Raw genomic sequence first — 26,261 nt, 5'->3', positions numbered from 1 at the left:
CCAGGAAGCCCTCCAGGAACCCGGCAGCAGGGTGGCCGCAGCAGTCTCCAGCAGCCGTCCCTAAGTCGCTTGAGTGCGGGGGACGTGCCCCCGCTGTGCCGCGGGGGCCCAGCCTGGTGTCTTCCCTGAGGCCCTGGGGCTGCCGGCTGGGCTGCCGCTCCCCACAAGGGGAGAGCCGCGGAGGTGGGGACCGCCTCCTGATGGGGACGTACACGCAGCTCTCCACGTCGGATTCCGGGGCTCTCTGTCCTGCCCGAAGGCCCAGCTGGCCTGCGGGTCCTTAGAGTGGCAAAAACATCCGAAAACTGAGATTGAGGGTCCGGTGGGTGTCTGCACTTTTGTGCTGGGCACCCCAGGGAGGCCCGGGGGCTGGCTGGACAACGTGGTCTGCTGGGCGGGGGGGTTGGAGGAGCAACTGATGCCCTTTGCACTTTGGGTAGCAAGAGTCTGAGGTGTCTCTGAGCCCTGTGCCCTGGGGGGGGGGGCGGGGGGGAGGAGGAGGAGGAGGAGGAGGAGGAGGTGGGAAGGGCCGGGGCCTGCAGTCCTGTTCCCGGGGTGGCACGGCAAGTGGCTTCTTCCACAGGCTGCTTGGCCTGGGCTCCCTGCACCTGGGCCTTTGGAGGACCGGCCCTGTGCTTGCCAACACTTCCTGCAGGGACCCAGAGCTGGGAGGTGGCATCTCTCAGCCCTGGGTCGGGCAGAGCCCCAGCGGGCCATGCCCACAACCTCTCTCAGCACCGGTCCCCCAGAAGGCTCCTTTGGGACCAGGATTCTCTTGCGGTGACTCTTTAAGGTCTGGCCCCTGGATGGAGGGGCACCAGGAGTAGAGGAGCAGGAAGGGGAAGGGGGTGGCCATGCGAGGGGACACTTTGAGGCCAAGTCCCAGCTTCAGCCTGATCCTCCTGGGAACCCCGCTCTGAGACAAGGAGCCGGGCTTCGCATTCCCACAGCAGCCAGTCGTGGGCTGAGGACACCTGGGGCGTTGGGAACTCCCTGGCTTCTCCTTGGTTTAACGTCTAGAGCTGCTTGTGAATCGCGCCGCCACACACACCCGAGCGCAGGTGTCTTCCGCACAGACTGCGGGCCTCGCTCTTCTGAATGCCGCTGGCTCGCCACCCACCCACGGGTGAACCTGGTCAGGGTGCTTTCTCTCAGGGGCAGACTCTTTTCCGGGCGGGCTACCGGTGTCTCTGTTTGCTCGTTTCTTTCTTCCATTTCGGGAAAGTCTTCCTTGCTGGGTGTGGAAATCTCCTATGCCTTCCCTCACCTATTCTGTCAGCTTTCAAATTCTCTTTCAGTTGCCACCCTCACAGATGGATTAGGAAACTCTTTCCGGTGCACTCATTAGTGAAATGACCTCCAGGAAGCTGGAATCCAATATCTAATGGCCGATTTTTAGCGAGTCCACACGCCAGGGTGGTCGGGGTCCAATGCAGCCCCGGCCAGGCCCAGGCCCCTTGGACTGGGCCACAGGAGGACACGGAGGAGGGTCCCGGCCCCCACGAAGCGGTGCCGGCAGTTCTCCACGGGCTTGGGCGTTTTCCAGAGGTAGGAGATGGAGGGGACTGATTTCTTCAGCGCCCCCCAAACCACGCCACCCCATCCCACCCATGGGACACATCCCCAGAGAGAGACGCCCCATACACTGGCTGTGCCCCAGCCCTGGCCCGGGGGAATAGGCGGCAGCCCACCCACAGGGCGAGGGGGGGGGCGCAGCTGAAAGGGGTTGTGGGGGAGGGCGGCCCCTGGCTGGGGTCAAAGGGCGAGCGTCCCGCGCGTGCGCAGTCAGCGGCAGGCAGCGACGCGCTGGGGGTGGGCAGCGGGTAGGTGAAGGAGGCCGGGCGAGGAGACGAGGGGGGCTGGGAGGGCTCCACCTTGGCGAGTCCAGCCGTGGAGGCGCATCTTGTGTGAGTGTGAGTGAGTGTGAGTGTGTGTGTGTGTGTATAGAGAGACAGCCCCCCGCCCCGCCCCGCCCCGCCCCGCCCATCACCCCCGTCCCTGGGAGCCCGCGGGACCCGGCCGGCGAACTCAACCGGCCCGGCCCGGCGCGGGGCCTGGGGCGGGAGGCGGCGGCGGGGAAGCCCAGAGAGGCTCGGCTTCTTGAGCGGGGCAGGGGCGCCCTCCGCCGCCGTCTAGGGCCACACCACCCTGAACGCCCCCGATCTCCTCTGGTCTCGGAAGCTAAGCAGGGTCGGGCCTGGTTAGTACTTGGATGGGAGACCGCCTGGGAATACCGGGTGCCACAGGCTGCTGCTTTTTTTTTTTTTTTTTTTTGCCTCTTTTCTGTCCCCTTTCTGGGAGCGTGGCGGCGGCCCGGGGTGGGGGTCACCCCCACCCTCAGCGCTCGCCCGCGGTGCCTGGCGCCCCAGCCCGCACCGTGGGGCCTCCTCTTGTCCCAAGCCGCGACACCGCCGCCACGCGGCAGCATGCGTGGCATCTGGACTGTCAGGTCTCAGACCAAAGGTCTGCTCTGTGGGAACCGACACGCTGGAGGAAACCTTGAGAGTCTGAGAGGGGAGGGAGTTCCAGAAGAAGGCCAGGATGTCATTTTGAGGGAGTATGTGACCAGAACTCGTCCCGTTGCTTTTGGGGTTCTATGGGCTACACGCAGGAATCTTTGGTGGTGGCACCTGATGTTGGGGGATCCGGAGTCACACCCAGACCTGCTCCACAGGCCTCCTTTTACTTTTCTCTTCGGATTCATTATTTTTAAAAAGTGTCTCTTACCTCTATGATTGCATTTTCTTTTCTCTCTCTCTTCAAGCAGATGATGGGAGTACAAGTATTCAGGTGACATGTGTTGCCCGTGCCCCCCTCCCCCCTGTGTTCTTTTTTTTTTTTTTTTTTTGAGACAGAGTCTCGTTTTGCTGCCCAGGCTAGAGTGAGTGCCATGGCGTCAGCCTAGCTCACAGCAACCTCAATCTCCGGGCTCAAGCAATCCTGCTGCCTCAGCCTCCCGAGTAGTTGGGACTACAGGCATGCACCACCACGCCCGGCTGTGTTTTTCTATATATATTAGTTGGCCAATTAATTTCTTTCTATTTTTAGTAGAGACGGGGTCTCGCTCTTGCTCAGGCTGGTTTCGAACTCCTGACCTGGAGCAATCCGCCCGCCTCGGCCTCCCAGAGAGCTAGGATTACAGGCGTGAGCCACCGCGCCCGGCCCCCCCTGTGTTCTTATTCATATACCTCTCAGGTTGTTCCAGCGTATTGTGGGGGTACCAATGTTAAGGTCGGGTGCCTTGCCCTCTCCAAGCCTCCCCCCTCGGGTCAGAGCTTCAAGTGCGCCCATCCCCCAGTCGGTGCGCACCCACCCCATGCCTAATGGATGTGTATGCCCCTCCCCTCCCCCCACCCGCCCGACACCCACCCGATGAAGGTGATTCCTCTCTGTCCACTTAGGCGTCCATCCGTTCGTACCAATTTGCTGGTGAGCGCGCTCACGTGGTGCTCGTGTGTCCATTCTTGGGATACCTGGCTTACTGGAACGGGTCCCAGCTCTGGCCAGGAGAACACGAGAGGCGCCCTCTCACCGCTGCTCCTCACAGCCGAATGGCACTCCGTGGTGTCCACGCGCCACATTTTATTCATGCACTCCTGGATGGATGGGCACTCGGGTCGCTTCCACGTCTTTGCGATTGTGAATTGTGCCCTAACTGTAACCCTAACCCTTACCCAGCCCGTCTCCTCTGCCCCTGCCTGACGCACTCCTCCCCGGCCAGGCCCGTCACTGTCCTGGGCCCCCGCCTGTCCGGCTCCTCCCCGCCCGGCCTGTCACCGTCCTCTGCCCCTGCCTGACATGGTCCTTCCCGCCCGCCCGGCCTCTCACCGTCCTCGGCCCCTGCCTGACCGGCTCCTCCGTCGCCTGGGCCTTCCAAGGGCTTGGTGTGGACGCTGCTTCCAGGAAGCCCTCCAGGAACCCGGCAGCAGGGTGGCCGCAGCAGTCTCCAGCAGCCGTCCCTAAGTCGCTTGAGTGCGGGGGACGTGCCCCCGCTGTGCCGCGGGGGCCCAGCCTGGTGTCTTCCCTGAGGCCCTGGGGCTGCCGGCTGGGCTGCCGCTCCCCACAAGGGGAGAGCCGCGGAGGTGGGGACCGCCTCCTGATGGGGACGTACACGCAGCTCTCCACGTCGGATTCCGGGGCTCTCTGTCCTGCCCGAAGGCCCAGCTGGCCTGCGGGTCCTTAGAGTGGCAAAAACATCCGAAAACTGAGATTGAGGGTCCGGTGGGTGTCTGCACTTTTGTGCTGGGCACCCCAGGGAGGCCCGGGGGCTGGCTGGACAACGTGGTCTGCTGGGCGGGGGGGTTGGAGGAGCAACTGATGCCCTTTGCACTTTGGGTAGCAAGAGTCTGAGGTGTCTCTGAGCCCTGTGCCCTGTGGGGGGGGCAGGGGGAGGAGGAGGAGGAGGTGGGAAGGGCCGGGGCCTGCAGTCCTGTTCCCGGGGTGGCACGGCAAGTGGCTTCTTCCACAGGCTGCTTGGCCTGGGCTCCCTGCACCTGGGCCTTTGGAGGACCGGCCCTGTGCTTGCCAACACTTCCTGCAGGGACCCAGAGCTGGGAGGTGGCATCTCTCAGCCCTGGGTCGGGCAGAGCCCCAGCGGGCCATGCCCACAACCTCTCTCAGCACCGGTCCCCCAGAAGGCTCCTTTGGGACCAGGATTCTCTTGCGGTGACTCTTTAAGGTCTGGCCCCTGGATGGAGGGGCACCAGGAGTAGAGGAGCAGGAAGGGGAAGGGGGTGGCCATGCGAGGGGACACTTTGAGGCCAAGTCCCAGCTTCAGCCTGATCCTCCTGGGAACCCCGCTCTGAGACAAGGAGCCGGGCTTCGCATTCCCACAGCAGCCAGTCGTGGGCTGAGGACACCTGGGGCGTTGGGAACTCCCTGGCTTCTCCTTGGTTTAACGTCTAGAGCTGCTTGTGAATCGCGCCGCCACACACACCCGAGCGCAGGTGTCTTCCGCACAGACTGCGGGCCTCGCTCTTCTGAATGCCGCTAGCTCGCCACCCACCCACGGGTGAACCTGGTCAGGGTGCTTTCTCTCAGGGGCAGACTCTTTTCCGGGCGGGCTACCGGTGTCTCTGTTTGCTCGTTTCTTGCTTCCATTTCGGGAAAGTCTTCCTTGCTGGGTGTGGAAATCTCCTATGCCTTCCCTCGCCTATTCTGTCAGCTTTCAAATTCTCTTTCAGTTGCCACCCTCACAGATGGATTAGGAAACTCTTTCCGGTGCACTCATTAGTGAAATGACCTCCAGGAAGCTGGAATCCAATATCTAATGGCCGATTTTTAGCGAGTCCACACGCCAGGGTGGTCGGGGTCCAATGCAGCCCCGGCCAGGCCCAGGCCCCTTGGACTGGGCCACAGGAGGACACGGAGGAGGGTCCCGGCCCCCACGAAGCGGTGCCGGCAGTTCTCCACGGGCTTGGGCGTTTTCCAGAGGTAGGAGATGGAGGGGACTGATTTCTTCAGCGCCCCCCAAACCACGCCACCCCACCCCACCCATGGGACACATCCCCAGAGAGAGACGCCCCATACACTGGCTGTGCCCCAGCCCTGGCCCCGGGGAATAGGCGGCAGCCCACCCACAGGGCGAGGGGGGGGGCGCAGCTGAAAGGGGTTGTGGGGGAGGGCGGCCCCTGGCTGGGGTCAAAGGGCGAGCGTCCCGCGGCGTGCGCAGTCAGCGGCAGGCAGCGACGCGCTGGGGGTGGGCAGCGGGTAGGTGAAGGAGGCCGGGCGAGGAGACGAGGGGGGCTGGGAGGGCTCCACCTTGGCGAGTCCAGCCGTGGAGGCGCATCTTGTGTGAGTGTGAGTGAGTGTGAGTGTGTGTGTGTGTGTAGAGAGAGACAGCCCCCCGCCCCGCCCCGCCCCGCCCATCACCCCCGTCCCTGGGAGCCCGCGGGACCCGGCCGGCGAACTCAACCGGCCCGGCCCGGCGCGGGGCCTGGGGCGGGAGGCGGCGGCGGGGAAGCCCAGAGAGGCTCGGCTTCTCGAGCGGGGCAGGGGCGCCCTCCGCCGCCGTCTAGGGCCACACCACCCTGAACGCCCCCGATCTCGTCTGGTCTCGGAAGCTAAGCAGGGTCGGGCCTGGTTAGTACTTGGATGGGAGACCGCCTGGGAATACCGGGTGCCACAGGCTGCTGCTTTTTTTTTTTTTTTTTTTTTTTTTTTTGCCTCTTGTTCTGTCCCCTTTCTGGGAGCGTGGCGGCGGCCCGCGGTGGGGTTCACCCCCACCCTCAGCGCCCGCCCGCGTTGCCTGGCGCCCCAGCCCGCACCGTGGGGCCTCCTCTTGTCCCAAGCCGCGACACCGCCGCCACGCGGCAGCATGCGTGGCATCTGGACTGTCAGGTCTCAGACCAAAGGTCTGCTCTGTGGGAACCGACACGCTGGAGGAAACCTTGAGAGTCTGAGAGGGGAGGGAGTTCCAGAAGAAGGCCAGGATGTCATTTTGAGGGAGCATGTGACCAGAACTCGTCCCGTTGCTTTTGGGGTTCTATGGGCTACACGCAGGAATCTTTGGTGGTGGCACCTGATGTTGGGGGATCCGGAGTCACACCCAGACCTGCTCCACAGGCCTCCTTTTACTTTTCTCTTCGGATTCATTATTTTTAAAAAGTGTCTCTTACCTCTATGATTGCATTTTCTTTTCTCTCTCTCTTCAAGCAGATGATGGGAGTACAAGTATTCAGGTGACATGTGTTGCCCGTGCCCCCCTCCCCCCTGTGTTCTTTTTTTTTTTTTTTTTTTTGAGACAGAGTCTCGTTTTGCTGCCCAGGCTAGAGTGAGTGCCATGGCGTCAGCCTAGCTCACAGCAACCTCAATCTCCGGGCTCAAGCAATCCTGCTGCCTCAGCCTCCCGAGTAGTTGGGACTACAGGCATGCACCACCACGCCCGGCTGTGTTTTTCTATATATATTAGTTGGCCAATTAATTTCTTTCTATTTTTAGTAGAGACGGGGTCTCGCTCTTGCTCAGGCTGGTTTCGAACTCCTGACCTGGAGCAATCCGCCCGCCTCGGCCTCCCAGAGAGCTAGGATTACAGGCGTGAGCCACCGCGCCCGGCCCCCCCTGTGTTCTTATTCTTATACCTCTCAGGTTGTTCCAGCGTATTGTGGGGGTACCAATGTTAAGGTCGGGTGCCTTGCCCTCTCCAAGCCTCCCCCCTCGGGTCAGAGCTTCAAGTGCGCCCATCCCCCAGTCGGTGCGCACCCACCCCATGCCTAATGGATGTGTATGCCCCTCCCCTCCCCCCACCCGCCCGACACCCACCCGATGAAGGTGATTCCTCTCTGTCCACTTAGGCGTCCATCCGTTCGTACCAATTTGCTGGTGAGCGCGCTCACGTGGTGCTCGTGTGTCCATTCTTGGGATACCTGGCTTACTGGAACGGGTACCAGCTCTGGCCAGGAGAACACGAGAGGCGCCCTCTCACCGCTGCTCCTCACAGCCGAATGGCACTCCGTGGTGTCCACGCGCCACATTTTATTCATGCACTCCTGGATGGATGGGCACTCGGGTCGCTTCCACGTCTTTGCGATTGTGAATTGTGCCCTAACTGTAACCCTAACCCTTACCCAGCCCGTCTCCTCTGCCCCTGCCTGACGCACTCCTCCCCGGCCAGGCCCGTCACTGTCCTGGGCCCCCGACTGACCGGCTCCTCCCCGCCCGGCCTGTCACCGTCCTCTGCCCCTGCCTGACATGCTCCTTCCCGCCCACCCGGCCTCTCACCGTCCTCGGCCCCTGCCTGACCGGCTCCTCCGTCGCCTCGGCCTTCCAAGGGCTTGGTGTGGACGCTGCTTCCAGGAAGCCCTCCAGGAACCCGGCAGCAGGGTGGCCGCAGCAGTCTCCAGCAGCCGTCCCTAAGTCGCTTGAGTGCGGGGGACGTGCCCCCGCTGTGCCGCGGGGGCCCAGCCTGGTGTCTTCCCTGAGGCCCTGGGGCTGCCGGCTGGGCTGCCGCTCCCCACAAGGGGAGAGCCGCGGAGGTGGGGACCGCCTCCTGATGGGGACGTACACGCAGCTCTCCACGTCGGATTCCGGGGCTCTCTGTCCTGCCCGAAGGCCCAGCTGGCCTGCGGGTCCTTAGAGTGGCAAAAACATCCGAAAACTGAGATTGAGGGTCCGGTGGGTGTCTGCACTTTTGTGCTGGGCACCCCAGGGAGGCCCGGGGGCTGGCTGGACAACGTGGTCTGCTGGGCGGGGGGGTTGGAGGAGCAACTGATGCCCTTTGCACTTTGGGTAGCAAGAGTCTGAGGTGTCTCTGAGCCCTGTGCCCTGGGGGGGGGGGCGGGGGGGAGGAGGAGGAGGAGGAGGAGGAGGAGGTGGGAAGGGCCGGGGCCTGCAGTCCTGTTCCCGGCGTGGCACGGCAAGTGGCTTCTTCCACAGGCTGCTTGGCCTGGGCTCCCTGCACCTGGGCCTTTGGAGGACCGGCCCTGTGCTTGCCAACACTTCCTGCAGGGACCCAGAGCTGGGAGGTGGCATCTCTCAGCCCTGGGTCGGGCAGAGCCCCAGCGGGCCATGCCCACAACCTCTCTCAGCACCGGTCCCCCAGAAGGCTCCTTTGGGACCAGGATTCTCTTGCGGTGACTCTTTAAGGTCTGGCCCCTGGATGGAGGGGCACCAGGAGTAGAGGAGCAGGAAGGGGAAGGGGGTGGCCATGCGAGGGGACACTTTGAGGCCAAGTCCCAGCTTCAGCCTGATCCTCCTGGGAACCCCGCTCTGAGACAAGGAGCCGGGCTTCGCATTCCCACAGCAGCCAGTCGTGGGCTGAGGACACCTGGGGCGTTGGGAACTCCCTGGCTTCTCCTTGGTTTAACGTCTAGAGCTGCTTGTGAATCGCGCCGCCACACACACCCGAGCGCAGGTGTCTTCCGCACAGACTGCGGGCCTCGCTCTTCTGAATGCCGCTAGCTCACCACCCACCCACGGGTGAACCTGGTCAGGGTGCTTTCTCTCAGGGGCAGACTCTTTTCCGGGCGGGCTACCGGTGTCTCTGTTTGCTCGTTTCTTTCTTCCATTTCGGGAAAGTCTTCCTTGCTGGGTGTGGAAATCTCCTATGCCTTCCCTCACCTATTCTGTCAGCTTTCAAATTCTCTTTCAGTTGCCACCCTCACAGATGGATTAGGAAACTCTTTCCGGTGCACTCATTAGTGAAATGACCTCCAGGAAGCTGGAATCCAATATCTAATGGCCGATTTTTAGCGAGTCCACACGCCAGGGTGGTCGGGGTCCAATGCAGCCCCGGCCAGGCCCAGGCCCCTTGGACTGGGCCACAGGAGGACACGGAGGAGGGTCCCGGCCCCCACGAAGCGGTGCCGGCAGTTCTCCACGGGCTTGGGCGTTTTCCAGAGGTAGGAGATGGAGGGGACTGATTTCTTCAGCGCCCCCCAAACCACGCCACCCCATCCCACCCATGGGACACATCCCCAGAGAGAGACGCCCCATACACTGGCTGTGCCCCAGCCCTGGCCCGGGGGAATAGGCGGCAGCCCACCCACAGGGCGAGGGGGGGGGCACAGCTGAAAGGGGTTGTGGGGGAGGGCGGCCCCTGGCTGGGGTCAAAGGGCGAGCGTCCCGCGCGTGCGCAGTCAGCGGCAGGCAGCGACGCCCTGGGGGTGGGCAGCGGGTAGGTGAAGGAGGCCGGGCGAGGAGACGAGGGGGGCTGGGAGGGCTCCACCTTGGCGAGTCCAGCCGTGGAGGCGCATCTTGTGTGAGTGTGAGTGAGTGTGAGTGTGTGTGTGTGTGTAGAGAGAGACAGCCCCCCGCCCCGCCCCGCCCCGCCCCGCCCCGCCCATCACCCCCGTCCCTGGGAGCCCGCGGGACCCGGCCGGCGAACTCAACCGGCCCGGCCCGGCGCGGGGCCTGGGGCGGGAGGCGGCGGCGGGGAAGCCCAGAGAGGCTCGGCTTCTCGAGCGGGGCAGGGGCGCCCTCCGCCGCCGTCTAGGGCCACACCACCCTGAACGCCCCCGATCTCGTCTGGTCTCGGAAGCTAAGCAGGGTCGGGCCTGGTTAGTACTTGGATGGGAGACCGCCTGGGAATACCGGGTGCCACAGGCTGCTGCTTTTTTTTTTTTTTTTTTTTTTTTTTTTTGCCTCTTGTTCTGTCCCCTTTCTGGGAGCGTGGCGGCGGCCCGCGGTGGGGGTCACCCCCACCCTCAGCGCCCGCCCGCGTTGCCTGGCGCCCCAGCCCGCACCGTGGGGCCTCCTCTTGTCCCAAGCCGCGACACCGCCGCCACGCGGCAGCATGCGTGGCATCTGGACTGTCAGGTCTCAGACCAAAGGTCTGCTCTGTGGGAACCGACACGCTGGAGGAAACCTTGAGAGTCTGAGAGGGGAGGGAGTTCCAGAAGAAGGCCAGGATGTCATTTTGAGGGAGCATGTGACCAGAACTCGTCCCGTTGCTTTTGGGGTTCTATGGGCTACACGCAGGAATCTTTGGTGGTGGCACCTGATGTTGGGGGATCCGGAGTCACACCCAGACCTGCTCCACAGGCCTCCTTTTACTTTTCTCTTCGGATTCATTATTTTTAAAAAGTGTCTCTTACCTCTATGATTGCATTTTCTTTTCTCTCTCTCTTCAAGCAGATGATGGGAGTACAAGTATTCAGGTGACATGTGTTGCCCGTGCCCCCCTCCCCCCTGTGTTCTTTTTTTTTTTTTTTTTTTTGAGACAGAGTCTCGTTTTGCTGCCCAGGCTAGAGTGAGTGCCATGGCGTCAGCCTAGCTCACAGCAACCTCAATCTCCGGGCTCAAGCAATCCTGCTGCCTCAGCCTCCCGAGTAGTTGGGACTACAGGCATGCACCACCACGCCCGGCTGTGTTTTTCTATATATATTAGTTGGCCAATTAATTTCTTTCTATTTTTAGTAGAGACGGGGTCTCGCTCTTGCTCAGGCTGGTTTCGAACTCCTGACCTGGAGCAATCCGCCCGCCTCGGCCTCCCAGAGAGCTAGGATTACAGGCGTGAGCCACCGCGCCCGGCCCCCCCTGTGTTCTTATTCTTATACCTCTCAGGTTGTTCCAGCGTATTGTGGGGGTACCAATGTTAAGGTCGGGTGCCTTGCCCTCTCCAAGCCTCCCCCCTCGGGTCAGAGCTTCAAGTGCGCCCATCCCCCAGTCGGTGCGCACCCACCCCATGCCTAATGGATGTGTATGCCCCTCCCCTCCCCCCACCCGCCCGACACCCACCCGATGAAGGTGATTCCTCTCTGTCCACTTAGGCGTCCATCCGTTCGTACCAATTTGCTGGTGAGCGCGCTCACGTGGTGCTCGTGTGTCCATTCTTGGGATACCTGGCTTACTGGAACGGGTACCAGCTCTGGCCAGGAGAACACGAGAGGCGCCCTCTCACCGCTGCTCCTCACAGCCGAATGGCACTCCGTGGTGTCCACGCGCCACATTTTATTCATGCACTCCTGGATGGATGGGCACTCGGGTCGCTTCCACGTCTTTGCGATTGTGAATTGTGCCCTAACTGTAACCCTAACCCTTACCCAGCCCGTCTCCTCTGCCCCTGCCTGACGCACTCCTCCCCGGCCAGGCCCGTCACTGTCCTGGGCCCCCGACTGACCGGCTCCTCCCCGCCCGGCCTGTCACCGTCCTCTGCCCCTGCCTGACATGCTCCTTCCCGCCCACCCGGCCTCTCACCGTCCTCGGCCCCTGCCTGACCGGCTCCTCCGTCGCCTGGGCCTTCCAAGGGCTTGGTGTGGACGCTGCTTCCAGGAAGCCCTCCAGGAACCCGGCAGCAGGGTGGCCGCAGCAGTCTCCAGCAGCCGTCCCTAAGTCGCTTGAGTGCGGGGGACGTGCCCCCGCTGTGCCGCGGGGGCCCAGCCTGGTGTCTTCCCTGAGGCCCTGGGGCTGCCGGCTGGGCTGCCGCTCCCCACAAGGGGAGAGCCGCGGAGGTGGGGACCGCCTCCTGATGGGGACGTACACGCAGCTCTCCACGTCGGATTCCGGGGCTCTCTGTCCTGCCCGAAGGCCCAGCTGGCCTGCGGGTCCTTAGAGTGGCAAAAACATCCGAAAACTGAGATTGAGGGTCCGGTGGGTGTCTGCACTTTTGTGCTGGGCACCCCAGGGAGGCCCGGGGGCTGGCTGGACAACGTGGTCTGCTGGGCGGGGGGGTTGGAGGAGCAACTGATGCCCTTTGCACTTTGGGTAGGAAGAGTCTGAGGTGTCTCTGAGCCCTGTGCCCTGGGGGGGGGGGCGGGGGGGAGGAGGAGGAGGAGGAGGAGGAGGAGGTGGGAAGGGCCGGGGCCTGCAGTCCTGTTCCCGGCGTGGCACGGCAAGTGGCTTCTTCCACAGGCTGCTTGGCCTGGGCTCCCTGCACCTGGGCCTTTGGAGGACCGGCCCTGTGCTTGCCAACACTTCCTGCAGGGACCCAGAGCTGGGAGGTGGCATCTCTCAGCCCTGGGTCGGGCAGAGCCCCAGCGGGCCATGCCCACAACCTCTCTCAGCACCGGTCCCCCAGAAGGCTCCTTTGGGACCAGGATTCTCTTGCGGTGACTCTTTAAGGTCTGGCCCCTGGATGGAGGGGCACCAGGAGTAGAGGAGCAGGAAGGGGAAGGGGGTGGCCATGCGAGGGGACACTTTGAGGCCAAGTCCCAGCTTCAGCCTGATCCTCCTGGGAACCCCGCTCTGAGACAAGGAGCCGGGCTTCGCATTCCCACAGCAGCCAGTCGTGGGCTGAGGACACCTGGGGCGTTGGGAACTCCCTGGCTTCTCCTTGGTTTAACGTCTAGAGCTGCTTGTGAATCGCGCCGCCACACACACCCGAGCGCAGGTGTCTTCCGCACAGACTGCGGGCCTCGCTCTTCTGAATGCCGCTAGCTCACCACCCACCCACGGGTGAACCTGGTCAGGGTGCTTTCTCTCAGGGGCAGACTCTTTTCCGGGCGGGCTACCGGTGTCTCTGTTTGCTCGTTTCTTTCTTCCATTTCGGGAAAGTCTTCCTTGCTGGGTGTGGAAATCTCCTATGCCTTCCCTCACCTATTCTGTCAGCTTTCAAATTCTCTTTCAGTTGCCACCCTCACAGATGGATTAGGAAACTCTTTCCGGTGCACTCATTAGTGAAATGACCTCCAGGAAGCTGGAATCCAATATCTAATGGCCGATTTTTAGCGAGTCCACACGCCAGGGTGGTCGGGGTCCAATGCAGCCCCGGCCAGGCCCAGGCCCCTTGGACTGGGCCACAGGAGGACACGGAGGAGGGTCCCGGCCCCCACGAAGCGGTGCCGGCAGTTCTCCACGGGCTTGGGCGTTTTCCAGAGGTAGGAGATGGAGGGGACTGATTTCTTCAGCGCCCCCCAAACCACGCCACCCCATCCCACCCATGGGACACATCCCCAGAGAGAGACGCCCCATACACTGGCTGTGCCCCAGCCCTGGCCCGGGGGAATAGGCGGCAGCCCACCCACAGGGCGAGGGGGGGGGCACAGCTGAAAGGGGTTGTGGGGGAGGGCGGCCCCTGGCTGGGGTCAAAGGGCGAGCGTCCCGCGCGTGCGCAGTCAGCGGCAGGCAGCGACGCCCTGGGGGTGGGCAGCGGGTAGGTGAAGGAGGCCGGGCGAGGAGACGAGGGGGGCTGGGAGGGCTCCACCTTGGCGAGTCCAGCCGTGGAGGCGCATCTTGTGTGAGTGTGAGTGAGTGTGAGTGTGTGTGTGTGTGTGTGTATAGAGAGACAGCCCCCCGCCCCGCCCCGCCCCGCCCCGCCCATCACCCCCGTCCCTGGGAGCCCGCGGGACCCGGCCGGCGAACTCAACCGGCCCGGCCCGGCGCGGGGCCTGGGGCGGGAGGCGGCGGCGGGGAAGCCCAGAGAGGCTCGGCTTCTTGAGCGGGGCAGGGGCGCCCTCCGCCGCCGTCTAGGGCCACACCACCCTGAACGCCCCCGATCTCCTCTGGTCTCGGAAGCTAAGCAGGGTCGGGCCTGGTTAGTACTTGGATGGGAGACCGCCTGGGAATACCGGGTGCCACAGGCTGCTGCTTTTTTTTTTTTTTTTTTTGCCTCTTTTCTGTCCCCTTTCTGGGAGCGTGGCGGCGGCCCGGGGTGGGGGTCACCCCCACCCTCAGCGCTCGCCCGCGGTGCCTGGCGCCCCAGCCCGCACCGTGGGGCCTCCTCTTGTCCCAAGCCGCGACACCGCCGCCACGCGGCAGCATGCGTGGCATCTGGACTGTCAGGTCTCAGACCAAAGGTCTGCTCTGTGGGAACCGACACGCTGGAGGAAACCTTGAGAGTCTGAGAGGGGAGGGAGTTCCAGAAGAAGGCCAGGATGTCATTTTGAGGGAGTATGTGACCAGAACTCGTCCCGTTGCTTTTGGGGTTCTATGGGCTACACGCAGGAATCTTTGGTGGTGGCACCTGATGTTGGGGGATCCGGAGTCACACCCAGACCTGCTCCACAGGCCTCCTTTTACTTTTCTCTTCGGATTCATTATTTTTAAAAAGTGTCTCTTACCTCTATGATTGCATTTTCTTTTCTCTCTCTCTTCAAGCAGATGATGGGAGTACAAGTATTCAGGTGACATGTGTTGCCCGTGCCCCCCTCCCCCCTGTGTTCTTTTTTTTTTTTTTTTTTTGAGACAGAGTCTCGTTTTGCTGCCCAGGCTAGAGTGAGTGCCATGGCGTCAGCCTAGCTCACAGCAACCTCAATCTCCGGGCTCAAGCAATCCTGCTGCCTCAGCCTCCCGAGTAGTTGGGACTACAGGCATGCACCACCACGCCCGGCTGTGTTTTTCTATATATATTAGTTGGCCAATTAATTTCTTTCTATTTTTAGTAGAGACGGGGTCTCGCTCTTGCTCAGGCTGGTTTCGAACTCCTGACCTGGAGCAATCCGCCCGCCTCGGCCTCCCAGAGAGCTAGGATTACAGGCGTGAGCCACCGCGCCCGGCCCCCCCTGTGTTCTTATTCATATACCTCTCAGGTTGTTCCAGCGTATTGTGGGGGTACCAATGTTAAGGTCGGGTGCCTTGCCCTCTCCAAGCCTCCCCCCTCGGGTCAGAGCTTCAAGTGCGCCCATCCCCCAGTCGGTGCGCACCCACCCCATGCCTAATGGATGTGTATGCCCCTCCCCTCCCCCCACCCGCCCGACACCCACCCGATGAAGGTGATTCCTCTCTGTCCACTTAGGCGTCCATCCGTTCGTACCAATTTGCTGGTGAGCGCGCTCACGTGGTGCTCGTGTGTCCATTCTTGGGATACCTGGCTTACTGGAACGGGTACCAGCTCTGGCCAGGAGAACACGAGAGGCGCCCTCTCACCGCTGCTCCTCACAGCCGAATGGCACTCCGTGGTGTCCACGCGCCACATTTTATTCATGCACTCCTGGATGGATGGGCACTCGGGTCGCTTCCACGTCTTTGCGATTGTGAATTGTGCCCTAACTGTAACCCTAACCCTTACCCAGCCCGTCTCCTCTGCCCCTGCCTGACGCACTCCTCCCCGGCCAGGCCCGTCACTGTCCTGGGCCCCCGCCTGTCCGGCTCCTCCCCGCCCGGCCTGTCACCGTCCTCTGCCCCTGCCTGACATGGTCCTTCCCGCCCGCCCGGCCTCTCACCGTCCTCGGCCCCTGCCTGACCGGCTCCTCCGTCGCCTGGGCCTTCCAAGGGCTTGGTGTGGACGCTGCTTCCAGGAAGCCCTCCAGGAACCCGGCAGCAGGGTGGCCGCAGCAGTCTCCAGCAGCCGTCCCTAAGTCGCTTGAGTGCGGGGGACGTGCCCCCGCTGTGCCGCGGGGGCCCAGCCTGGTGTCTTCCCTGAGGCCCTGGGGCTGCCGGCTGGGCTGCCGCTCCCCACAAGGGGAGAGCCGCGGAGGTGGGGACCGCCTCCTGATGGGGACGTACACGCAGCTCTCCACGTCGGATTCCGGGGCTCTCTGTCCTGCCCGAAGGCCCAGCTGGCCTGCGGGTCCTTAGAGTGGCAAAAACATCCGAAAACTGAGATTGAGGGTCCGGTGGGTGTCTGCACTTTTGTGCTGGGCACCCCAGGGAGGCCCGGGGGCTGGCTGGACAACGTGGTCTGCTGGGCGGGGGGGTTGGAGGAGCAACTGATGCCCTTTGCACTTTGGGTAGCAAGAGTCTGAGGTGTCTCTGAGCCCTGTGCCCTGTGGGGGGGGCAGGGGGAGGAGGAGGAGGAGGTGGGAAGGGCCGGGGCCTGCAGTCCTGTTCCCGGGGTGGCACGGCAAGTGGCTTCTTCCACAGGCTGCTTGGCCTGGGCTCCCTGCACCTGGGCCTTTGGAGGACCGGCCCTGTACTTGCCAACACTTCCTGCAGGGACCCAGAGCTGGGAGGTGGCATCTCTCAGCCCTGGGTCGGGCAGAGCCCCAGCGGGCCATGCCCACAACCTCTCTCAGCACCGGTCCCCCAGAAGGCTCCTTTGGGACCAGGATTCTCTTGCGGTGACTCTTTAAGGTCTGGCCCCTGGATGGAGGGGCACCAGGAGTAGAGGAGCAGGAAGGGGAAGGGGGTGGCCATGCGAGGGGACACTTTGAGGCCAAGTCCCAGCTTCAGCCTGATCCTCCTGGGAACCCTGCTCTGAGACAAGGAGCCGGGCTTCGCATTCCCACAGCAGCCAGTCGTGGGCTGAGGACACCTGGGGCGTTGGGAACTCCCTGGCTTCTCCTTGGTTTAACGTCTAGAGCTGCTTGTGAATCGCGCCGCCACACACACCCGAGCGCAGGTGTCTTCCGCACAGACTGCGGGCCTCGCTCTTCTGAATGCCGCTAGCTCGCCACCCACCCACGGGTGAACCTGGTCAGGGTGCTTTCTCTCAGGGGCAGACTCTTTTCCGGGCGGGCTACCGGTGTCTCTGTTTGCTCGTTTCTTGCTTCCATTTCGGGAAAGTCTTCCTTGCTGGGTGTGGAAATCTCCTATGCCTTCCCTCGCCTATTCTGTCAGCTTTCAAATTCTCTTTCAGTTGCCACCCTCACAGATGGATTAGGAAACTCTTTCCGGTGCACTCATTAGTGAAATGACCTCCAGGAAGCTGGAATCCAATATCTAATGGCCGATTTTTAGCGAGTCCACACGCCAGGGTGGTCGGGGTCCAATGCAGCCCCGGCCAGGCCCAGGCCCCTTGGACTGGGCCACAGGAGGACACGGAGGAGGGTCCCGGCCCCCACGAAGCGGTGCCGGCAGTTCTCCACGGGCTTGGGCGTTTTCCAGAGGTAGGAGATGGAGGGGACTGATTTCTTCAGCGCCCCCCAAACCACGCCACCCCACCCCACCCATGGGACACATCCCCAGAGAGAGACGCCCCATACACTGGCTGTGCCCCAGCCCTGGCCCCGGGGAATAGGCGGCAGCCCACCCACAGGGCGAGGGGGGGGGCGCAGCTGAAAGGGGTTGTGGGGGAGGGCGGCCCCTGGCTGGGGTCAAAGGGCGAGCGTCCCGCGGCGTGCGCAGTCAGCGGCAGGCAGCGACGCGCTGGGGGTGGGCAGCGGGTAGGTGAAGGAGGCCGGGCGAGGAGACGAGGGGGGCTGGGAGGGCTCCACCTTGGCGAGTCCAGCCGTGGAGGCGCATCTTGTGTGAGTGTGAGTGAGTGTGAGTGTGTGTGTGTGTGTATAGAGAGACAGCCCCCCGCCCCGCCCCGCCCCGCCCATCACCCCCGTCCCTGGGAGCCCGCGGGACCCGGCCGGCGAACTCAACCGGCCCGGCCCGGCGCGGGGCCTGGGGCGGGAGGCGGCGGCGGGGAAGCCCAGAGAGGCTCGGCTTCTCGAGCGGGGCAGGGGCGCCCTCCGCCGCCGTCTAGGGCCACACCACCCTGAACGCCCCCGATCTCGTCTGGTCTCGGAAGCTAAGCAGGGTCGGGCCTGGTTAGTACTTGGATGGGAGACCGCCTGGGAATACCGGGTGCCACAGGCTGCTGCTTTTTTTTTTTTTTTTTTTTTTTTTTTGCCTCTTGTTCTGTCCCCTTTCTGGGAGCGTGGCGGCGGCCCGCGGTGGGGGTCACCCCCACCCTCAGCGCCCGCCCGCGTTGCCTGGCGCCCCAGCCCGCACCGTGGGGCCTCCTCTTGTCCCAAGCCGCGACACCGCCGCCACGCGGCAGCATGCGTGGCATCTGGACTGTCAGGTCTCAGACCAAAGGTCTGCTCTGTGGGAACCGACACGCTGGAGGAAACCTTGAGAGTCTGAGAGGGGAGGGAGTTCCAGAAGAAGGCCAGGATGTCATTTTGAGGGAGCATGTGACCAGAACTCGTCCCGTTGCTTTTGGGGTTCTATGGGCTACACGCAGGAATCTTTGGTGGTGGCACCTGATGTTGGGGGATCCGGAGTCACACCCAGACCTGCTCCACAGGCCTCCTTTTACTTTTCTCTTCGGATTCATTATTTTTAAAAAGTGTCTCTTACCTCTATGATTGCATTTTCTTTTCTCTCTCTCTTCAAGCAGATGATGGGAGTACAAGTATTCAGGTGACATGTGTTGCCCGTGCCCCCCTCCCCCCTGTGTTCTTTTTTTTTTTTTTTTTTGAGACAGAGTCTCGTTTTGCTGCCCAGGCTAGAGTGAGTGCCATGGCGTCAGCCTAGCTCACAGCAACCTCAATCTCCGGGCTCAAGCAATCCTGCTGCCTCAGCCTCCCGAGTAGTTGGGACTACAGGCATGCACCACCACGCCCGGCTGTGTTTTTCTATATATATTAGTTGGCCAATTAATTTCTTTCTATTTTTAGTAGAGACGGGGTCTCGCTCTTGCTCAGGCTGGTTTCGAACTCCTGACCTGGAGCAATCCGCCCGCCTCGGCCTCCCAGAGAGCTAGGATTACAGGCGTGAGCCACCGCGCCCGGCCCCCCCTGTGTTCTTATTCATATACCTCTCAGGTTGTTCCAGCGTATTGTGGGGGTACCAATGTTAAGGTCGGGTGCCTTGCCCTCTCCAAGCCTCCCCCCTCGGGTCAGAGCTTCAAGTGCGCCCATCCCCCAGTCGGTGCGCACCCACCCCATGCCTAATGGATGTGTATGCCCCTCCCCTCCCCCCACCCGCCCGACACCCACCCGATGAAGGTGATTCCTCTCTGTCCACTTAGGCGTCCATCCGTTCGTACCAATTTGCTGGTGAGCGCGCTCACGTGGTGCTCGTGTGTCCATTCTTGGGATACCTGGCTTACTGGAACGGGTACCAGCTCTGGCCAGGAGAACACGAGAGGCGCCCTCTCACCGCTGCTCCTCACAGCCGAATGGCACTCCGTGGTGTCCACGCGCCACATTTTATTCATGCACTCCTGGATGGATGGGCACTCGGGTCGCTTCCACGTCTTTGCGATTGTGAATTGTGCCCTAACTGTAACCCTAACCCTTACCCAGCCCGTCTCCTCTGCCCCTGCCTGACGCACTCCTCCCCGGCCAGGCCCGTCACTGTCCTGGGCCCCCGCCTGTCCGGCTCCTCCCCGCCCGGCCTGTCACCGTCCTCTGCCCCTGCCTGACATGGTCCTTCCCGCCCGCCCGGCCTCTCACCGTCCTCGGCCCCTGCCTGACCGGCTCCTCCGTCGCCTGGGCCTTCCAAGGGCTTGGTGTGGACGCTGCTTCCAGGAAGCCCTCCAGGAACCCGGCAGCAGGGTGGCCGCAGCAGTCTCCAGCAGCCGTCCCTAAGTCGCTTGAGTGCGGGGGACGTGCCCCCGCTGTGCCGCGGGGGCCCAGCCTGGTGTCTTCCCTGAGGCCCTGGGGCTGCCGGCTGGGCTGCCGCTCCCCACAAGGGGAGAGCCGCGGAGGTGGGGACCGCCTCCTGATGGGGACGTACACGCAGCTCTCCACGTCGGATTCCGGGGCTCTCTGTCCTGCCCGAAGGCCCAGCTGGCCTGCGGGTCCTTAGAGTGGCAAAAACATCCGAAAACTGAGATTGAGGGTCCGGTGGGTGTCTGCACTTTTGTGCTGGGCACCCCAGGGAGGCCCGGGGGCTGGCTGGACAACGTGGTCTGCTGGGCGGGGGGGTTGGAGGAGCAACTGATGCCCTTTGCACTTTGGGTAGCAAGAGTCTGAGGTGTCTCTGAGCCCTGTGCCCTGTGGGGGGGGCAGGGGGAGGAGGAGGAGGAGGTGGGAAGGGCCGGGGCCTGCAGTCCTGTTCCCGGGGTGGCACGGCAAGTGGCTTCTTCCACAGGCTGCTTGGCCTGGGCTCCCTGCACCTGGGCCTTTGGAGGACCGGCCCTGTGCTTGCCAACACTTCCTGCAGGGACCCAGAGCTGGGAGGTGGCATCTCTCAGCCCTGGGTCGGGCAGAGCCCCAGCGGGCCATGCCCACAACCTCTCTCAGCACCGGTCCCCCAGAAGGCTCCTTTGGGACCAGGATTCTCTTGCGGTGACTCTTTAAGGTCTGGCCCCTGGATGGAGGGGCACCAGGAGTAGAGGAGCAGGAAGGGGAAGGGGGTGGCCATGCGAGGGGACACTTTGAGGCCAAGTCCCAGCTTCAGCCTGATCCTCCTGGGAACCCCGCTCTGAGACAAGGAGCCGGGCTTCGCATTCCCACAGCAGCCAGTCGTGGGCTGAGGACACCTGGGGCGTTGGGAACTCCCTGGCTTCTCCTTGGTTTAACGTCTAGAGCTGCTTGTGAATCGCGCCGCCACACACACCCGAGCGCAGGTGTCTTCCGCACAGACTGCGGGCCTCGCTCTTCTGAATGCCGCTAGCTCGCCACCCACCCACGGGTGAACCTGGTCAGGGTGCTTTCTCTCAGGGGCAGACTCTTTTCCGGGCGGGCTACCGGTGTCTCTGTTTGCTCGTTTCTTGCTTCCATTTCGGGAAAGTCTTCCTTGCTGGGTGTGGAAATCTCCTATGCCTTCCCTCGCCTATTCTGTCAGCTTTCAAATTCTCTTTCAGTTGCCACCCTCACAGATGGATTAGGAAACTCTTTCCGGTGCACTCATTAGTGAAATGACCTCCAGGAAGCTGGAATCCAATATCTAATGGCCGATTTTTAGCGAGTCCACACGCCAGGGTGGTCGGGGTCCAATGCAGCCCCGGCCAGGCCCAGGCCCCTTGGACTGGGCCACAGGAGGACACGGAGGAGGGTCCCGGCCCCCACGAAGCGGTGCCGGCAGTTCTCCACGGGCTTGGGCGTTTTCCAGAGGTAGGAGATGGAGGGGACTGATTTCTTCAGCGCCCCCCAAACCACGCCACCCCACCCCACCCATGGGACACATCCCCAGAGAGAGACGCCCCATACACTGGCTGTGCCCCAGCCCTGGCCCCGGGGAATAGGCGGCAGCCCACCCACAGGGCGAGGGGGGGGGCGCAGCTGAAAGGGGTTGTGGGGGAGGGCGGCCCCTGGCTGGGGTCAAAGGGCGAGCGTCCCGCGGCGTGCGCAGTCAGCGGCAGGCAGCGACGCGCTGGGGGTGGGCAGCGGGTAGGTGAAGGAGGCCGGGCGAGGAGACGAGGGGGGCTGGGAGGGCTCCACCTTGGCGAGTCCAGCCGTGGAGGCGCATCTTGTGTGAGTGTGAGTGAGTGTGAGTGTGTGTGTGTGTGTATAGAGAGACAGCCCCCCGCCCCGCCCCGCCCCGCCCATCACCCCCGTCCCTGGGAGCCCGCGGGACCCGGCCGGCGAACTCAACCGGCCCGGCCCGGCGCGGGGCCTGGGGCGGGAGGCGGCGGCGGGGAAGCCCAGAGAGGCTCGGCTTCTCGAGCGGGGCAGGGGCGCCCTCCGCCGCCGTCTAGGGCCACACCACCCTGAACGCCCCCGATCTCGTCTGGTCTCGGAAGCTAAGCAGGGTCGGGCCTGGTTAGTACTTGGATGGGAGACCGCCTGGGAATACCGGGTGCCACAGGCTGCTGCTTTTTTTTTTTTTTTTTTTTTTTTTTTGCCTCTTGTTCTGTCCCCTTTCTGGGAGCGTGGCGGCGGCCCGCGGTGGGGGTCACCCCCACCCTCAGCGCCCGCCCGCGTTGCCTGGCGCCCCAGCCCGCACCGTGGGGCCTCCTCTTGTCCCAAGCCGCGACACCGCCGCCACGCGGCAGCATGCGTGGCATCTGGACTGTCAGGTCTCAGACCAAAGGTCTGCTCTGTGGGAACCGACACGCTGGAGGAAACCTTGAGAGTCTGAGAGGGGAGGGAGTTCCAGAAGAAGGCCAGGATGTCATTTTGAGGGAGCATGTGACCAGAACTCGTCCCGTTGCTTTTGGGGTTCTATGGGCTACACGCAGGAATCTTTGGTGGTGGCACCTGATGTTGGGGGATCCGGAGTCACACCCAGACCTGCTCCACAGGCCTCCTTTTACTTTTCTCTTCGGATTCATTATTTTTAAAAAGTGTCTCTTACCTCTATGATTGCATTTTCTTTTCTCTCTCTCTTCAAGCAGATGATGGGAGTACAAGTATTCAGGTGACATGTGTTGCCCGTGCCCCCCTCCCCCCTGTGTTCTTTTTTTTTTTTTTTTTTTTTGAGACAGAGTCTCCTTTTGCTGCCCAGGCTAGAGTGAGTGCCATGGCGTCAGCCTAGCTCACAGCAACCTCAATCTCCGGGCTCAAGCAATCCTGCTGCCTCAGCCTCCCGAGTAGTTGGGACTACAGGCATGCACCACCACGCCCGGCTGTGTTTTTCTATATATATTAGTTGGCCAATTAATTTCTTTCTATTTTTAGTAGAGACGGGGTCTCGCTCTTGCTCAGGCTGGTTTCGAACTCCTGACCTGGAGCAATCCGCCCGCCTCGGCCTCCCAGAGAGCTAGGATTACAGGCGTGAGCCACCGCGCCCGGCCCCCCCTGTGTTCTTATTCTTATACCTCTCAGGTTGTTCCAGCGTATTGTGGGGGTACCAATGTTAAGGTCGGGTGCCTTGCCCTCTCCAAGCCTCCCCCCTCGGGTCAGAGCTTCAAGTGCGCCCATCCCCCAGTCGGTGCGCACCCACCCCATGCCTAATGGATGTGTATGCCCCTCCCCTCCCCCCACCCGCCCGACACCCACCCGATGAAGGTGATTCCTCTCTGTCCACTTAGGCGTCCATCCGTTCGTACCAATTTGCTGGTGAGCGCGCTCACGTGGTGCTCGTGTGTCCATTCTTGGGATACCTGGCTTACTGGAACGGGTACCAGCTCTGGCCAGGAGAACACGAGAGGCGCCCTCTCACCGCTGCTCCTCACAGCCGAATGGCACTCCGTGGTGTCCACGCGCCACATTTTATTCATGCACTCCTGGATGGATGGGCACTCGGGTCGCTTCCACGTCTTTGCGATTGTGAATTGTGCCCTAACTGTAACCCTAACCCTTACCCAGCCCGTCTCCTCTGCCCCTGCCTGACGCACTCCTCCCCGGCCAGGCCCGTCACTGTCCTGGGCCCCCGCCTGTCCGGCTCCTCCCCGCCCGGCCTGTCACCGTCCTCTGCCCCTGCCTGACATGGTCCTTCCCGCCCGCCCGGCCTCTCACCGTCCTCGGCCCCTGCCTGACCGGCTCCTCCGTCGCCTGGGCCTTCCAAGGGCTTGGTGTGGACGCTGCTTCCAGGAAGCCCTCCAGGAACCCGGCAGCAGGGTGGCCGCAGCAGTCTCCAGCAGCCGTCCCTAAGTCGCTTGAGTGCGGGGGACGTGCCCCCGCTGTGCCGCGGGGGCCCAGCCTGGTGTCTTCCCTGAGGCCCTGGGGCTGCCGGCTGGGCTGCCGCTCCCCACAAGGGGAGAGCCGCGGAGGTGGGGACCGCCTCCTGATGGGGACGTACACGCAGCTCTCCACGTCGGATTCCGGGGCTCTCTGTCCTGCCCGAAGGCCCAGCTGGCCTGCGGGTCCTTAGAGTGGCAAAAACATCCGAAAACTGAGATTGAGGGTCCGGTGGGTGTCTGCACTTTTGTGCTGGGCACCCCAGGGAGGCCCGGGGGCTGGCTGGACAACGTGGTCTGCTGGGCGGGGGGGTTGGAGGAGCAACTGATGCCCTTTGCACTTTGGGTAGCAAGAGTCTGAGGTGTCTCTGAGCCCTGTGCCCTGTGGGGGGGGCGGGGGGAGGAGGAGGAGGAGGTGGGAAGGGCCGGGGCCTGCAGTCCTGTTCCCGGGGTGGCACGGCAAGTGGCTTCTTCCACAGGCTGCTTGGCCTGGGCTCCCTGCACCTGGGCCTTTGGAGGACCGGCCCTGTGCTTGCCAACACTTCCTGCAGGGACCCAGAGCTGGGAGGTGGCATCTCTCAGCCCTGGGTCGGGCAGAGCCCCAGCGGGCCATGCCCACAACCTCTCTCAGCACCGGTCCCCCAGAAGGCTCCTTTGGGACCAGGATTCTCTTGCGGTGACTCTTTAAGGTCTGGCCCCTGGATGGAGGGGCACCAGGAGTAGAGGAGCAGGAAGGGGAAGGGGGTGGCCATGCGAGGGGACACTTTGAGGCCAAGTCCCAGCTTCAGCCTGATCCTCCTGGGAACCCCGCTCTGAGACAAGGAGCCGGGCTTCGCATTCCCACAGCAGCCAGTCGTGGGCTGAGGACACCTGGGGCGTTGGGAACTCCCTGGCTTCTCCTTGGTTTAACGTCTAGAGCTGCTTGTGAATCGCGCCGCCACACACACCCGAGCGCAGGTGTCTTCCGCACAGACTGCGGGCCTCGCTCTTCTGAATGCCGCTAGCTCGCCACCCACCCACGGGTGAACCTGGTCAGGGTGCTTTCTCTCAGGGGCAGACTCTTTTCCGGGCGGGCTACCGGTGTCTCTGTTTGCTCGTTTCTTTCTTCCATTTCGGGAAAGTCTTCCTTGCTGGGTGTGGAAATCTCCTATGCCTTCCCTCACCTATTCTGTCAGCTTTCAAATTCTCTTTCAGTTGCCACCCTCACAGATGGATTAGGAAACTCTTTCCGGTGCACTCATTAGTGAAATGACCTCCAGGAAGCTGGAATCCAATATCTAATGGCCGATTTTTAGCGAGTCCACACGCCAGGGTGGTCGGGGTCCAATGCAGCCCCGGCCAGGCCCAGGCCCCTTGGACTGGGCCACAGGAGGACACGGAGGAGGGTCCCGGCCCCCACGAAGCGGTGCCGGCAGTTCTCCACGGGCTTGGGCGTTTTCCAGAGGTAGGAGATGGAGGGGACTGATTTCTTCAGCGCCCCCCAAACCACGCCACCCCATCCCACCCATGGGACACATCCCCAGAGAGAGACGCCCCATACACTGGCTGTGCCCCAGCCCTGGCCCGGGGGAATAGGCGGCAGCCCACCCACAGGGCGAGGGGGGGGGCACAGCTGAAAGGGGTTGTGGGGGAGGGCGGCCCCTGGCTGGGGTCAAAGGGCGAGCGTCCCGCGCGTGCGCAGTCAGCGGCAGGCAGCGACGCCCTGGGGGTGGGCAGCGGGTAGGTGAAGGAGGCCGGGCGAGGAGACGAGGGGGGCTGGGAGGGCTCCACCTTGGCGAGTCCAGCCGTGGAGGCGCATCTTGTGTGAGTGTGAGTGAGTGTGAGTGTGTGTGTGTGTGTGTGTATAGAGAGACAGCCCCCCGCCCCGCCCCGCCCCGCCCCGCCCATCACCCCCGTCCCTGGGAGCCCGCGGGACCCGGCCGGCGAACTCAACCGGCCCGGCCCGGCGCGGGGCCTGGGGCGGGAGGCGGCGGCGGGGAAGCCCAGAGAGGCTCGGCTTCTTGAGCGGGGCAGGGGCGCCCTCCGCCGCCGTCTAGGGCCACACCACCCTGAACGCCCCCGATCTCCTCTGGTCTCGGAAGCTAAGCAGGGTCGGGCCTGGTTAGTACTTGGATGGGAGACCGCCTGGGAATACCGGGTGCCACAGGCTGCTGCTTTTTTTTTTTTTTTTTTTTGCCTCTTTTCTGTCCCCTTTCTGGGAGCGTGGCGGCGGCCCGGGGTGGGGGTCACCCCCACCCTCAGCGCTCGCCCGCGGTGCCTGGCGCCCCAGCCCGCACCGTGGGGCCTCCTCTTGTCCCAAGCCGCGACACCGCCGCCACGCGGCAGCATGCGTGGCATCTGGACTGTCAGGTCTCAGACCAAAGGTCTGCTCTGTGGGAACCGACACGCTGGAGGAAACCTTGAGAGTCTGAGAGGGGAGGGAGTTCCAGAAGAAGGCCAGGATGTCATTTTGAGGGAGTATGTGACCAGAACTCGTCCCGTTGCTTTTGGGGTTCTATGGGCTACACGCAGGAATCTTTGGTGGTGGCACCTGATGTTGGGGGATCCGGAGTCACACCCAGACCTGCTCCACAGGCCTCCTTTTACTTTTCTCTTCGGATTCATTATTTTTAAAAAGTGTCTCTTACCTCTATGATTGCATTTTCTTTTCTCTCTCTCTTCAAGCAGATGATGGGAGTACAAGTATTCAGGTGACATGTGTTGCCCGTGCCCCCCTCCCCCCTGTGTTCTTTTTTTTTTTTTTTTTTGAGACAGAGTCTCGTTTTGCTGCCCAGGCTAGAGTGAG

At 62.9% G+C, this 26,261-nt stretch overlaps 7 non-coding genes across 7 annotated transcripts; all 7 read left to right on the top strand.

The window, feature by feature from the left end:
* The first annotated feature begins 2,130 nt into the window (after positions 1 to 2,130).
* LOC142869289 (5S ribosomal RNA) lies at positions 2,131 to 2,249 on the top strand. Its single transcript, XR_012917982.1, has one exon. It is a non-coding gene; the product is annotated as a 5S ribosomal RNA (ribosomal RNA).
* Positions 2,250 to 6,011: 3,762 nt separating this feature from the next.
* LOC142869281 (5S ribosomal RNA) lies at positions 6,012 to 6,130 on the top strand. Its single transcript, XR_012917973.1, has one exon. It is a non-coding gene; the product is annotated as a 5S ribosomal RNA (ribosomal RNA).
* A 3,795-nt stretch (positions 6,131 to 9,925) lies between these two features.
* On the top strand, positions 9,926 to 10,044 carry LOC142869280 (5S ribosomal RNA). Its single transcript, XR_012917972.1, has one exon. It is a non-coding gene; the product is annotated as a 5S ribosomal RNA (ribosomal RNA).
* Positions 10,045 to 13,839: 3,795 nt separating this feature from the next.
* LOC142869288 (5S ribosomal RNA) lies at positions 13,840 to 13,958 on the top strand. The gene has a single exon (XR_012917981.1). It is a non-coding gene; the product is annotated as a 5S ribosomal RNA (ribosomal RNA).
* A 3,761-nt stretch (positions 13,959 to 17,719) lies between these two features.
* On the top strand, positions 17,720 to 17,838 carry LOC142869278 (5S ribosomal RNA). The gene has a single exon (XR_012917971.1). It is a non-coding gene; the product is annotated as a 5S ribosomal RNA (ribosomal RNA).
* A 3,769-nt stretch (positions 17,839 to 21,607) lies between these two features.
* LOC142869277 (5S ribosomal RNA) lies at positions 21,608 to 21,726 on the top strand. Its single transcript, XR_012917970.1, has one exon. It is a non-coding gene; the product is annotated as a 5S ribosomal RNA (ribosomal RNA).
* A 3,780-nt stretch (positions 21,727 to 25,506) lies between these two features.
* Positions 25,507 to 25,625, top strand: LOC142869286 (5S ribosomal RNA). Its single transcript, XR_012917979.1, has one exon. It is a non-coding gene; the product is annotated as a 5S ribosomal RNA (ribosomal RNA).
* Positions 25,626 to 26,261: the final 636 nt, after the last annotated feature.

Source organism: Microcebus murinus, unplaced genomic scaffold (assembly GCF_040939455.1).
Source record: "Microcebus murinus isolate Inina unplaced genomic scaffold, M.murinus_Inina_mat1.0 scaf067_hap2_Mmur4.0, whole genome shotgun sequence".
Classification (NCBI taxonomy): domain Eukaryota; kingdom Metazoa; phylum Chordata; class Mammalia; order Primates; family Cheirogaleidae; genus Microcebus; species Microcebus murinus.
This window is presented reverse-complemented; position numbering and strand designations above follow the sequence as displayed.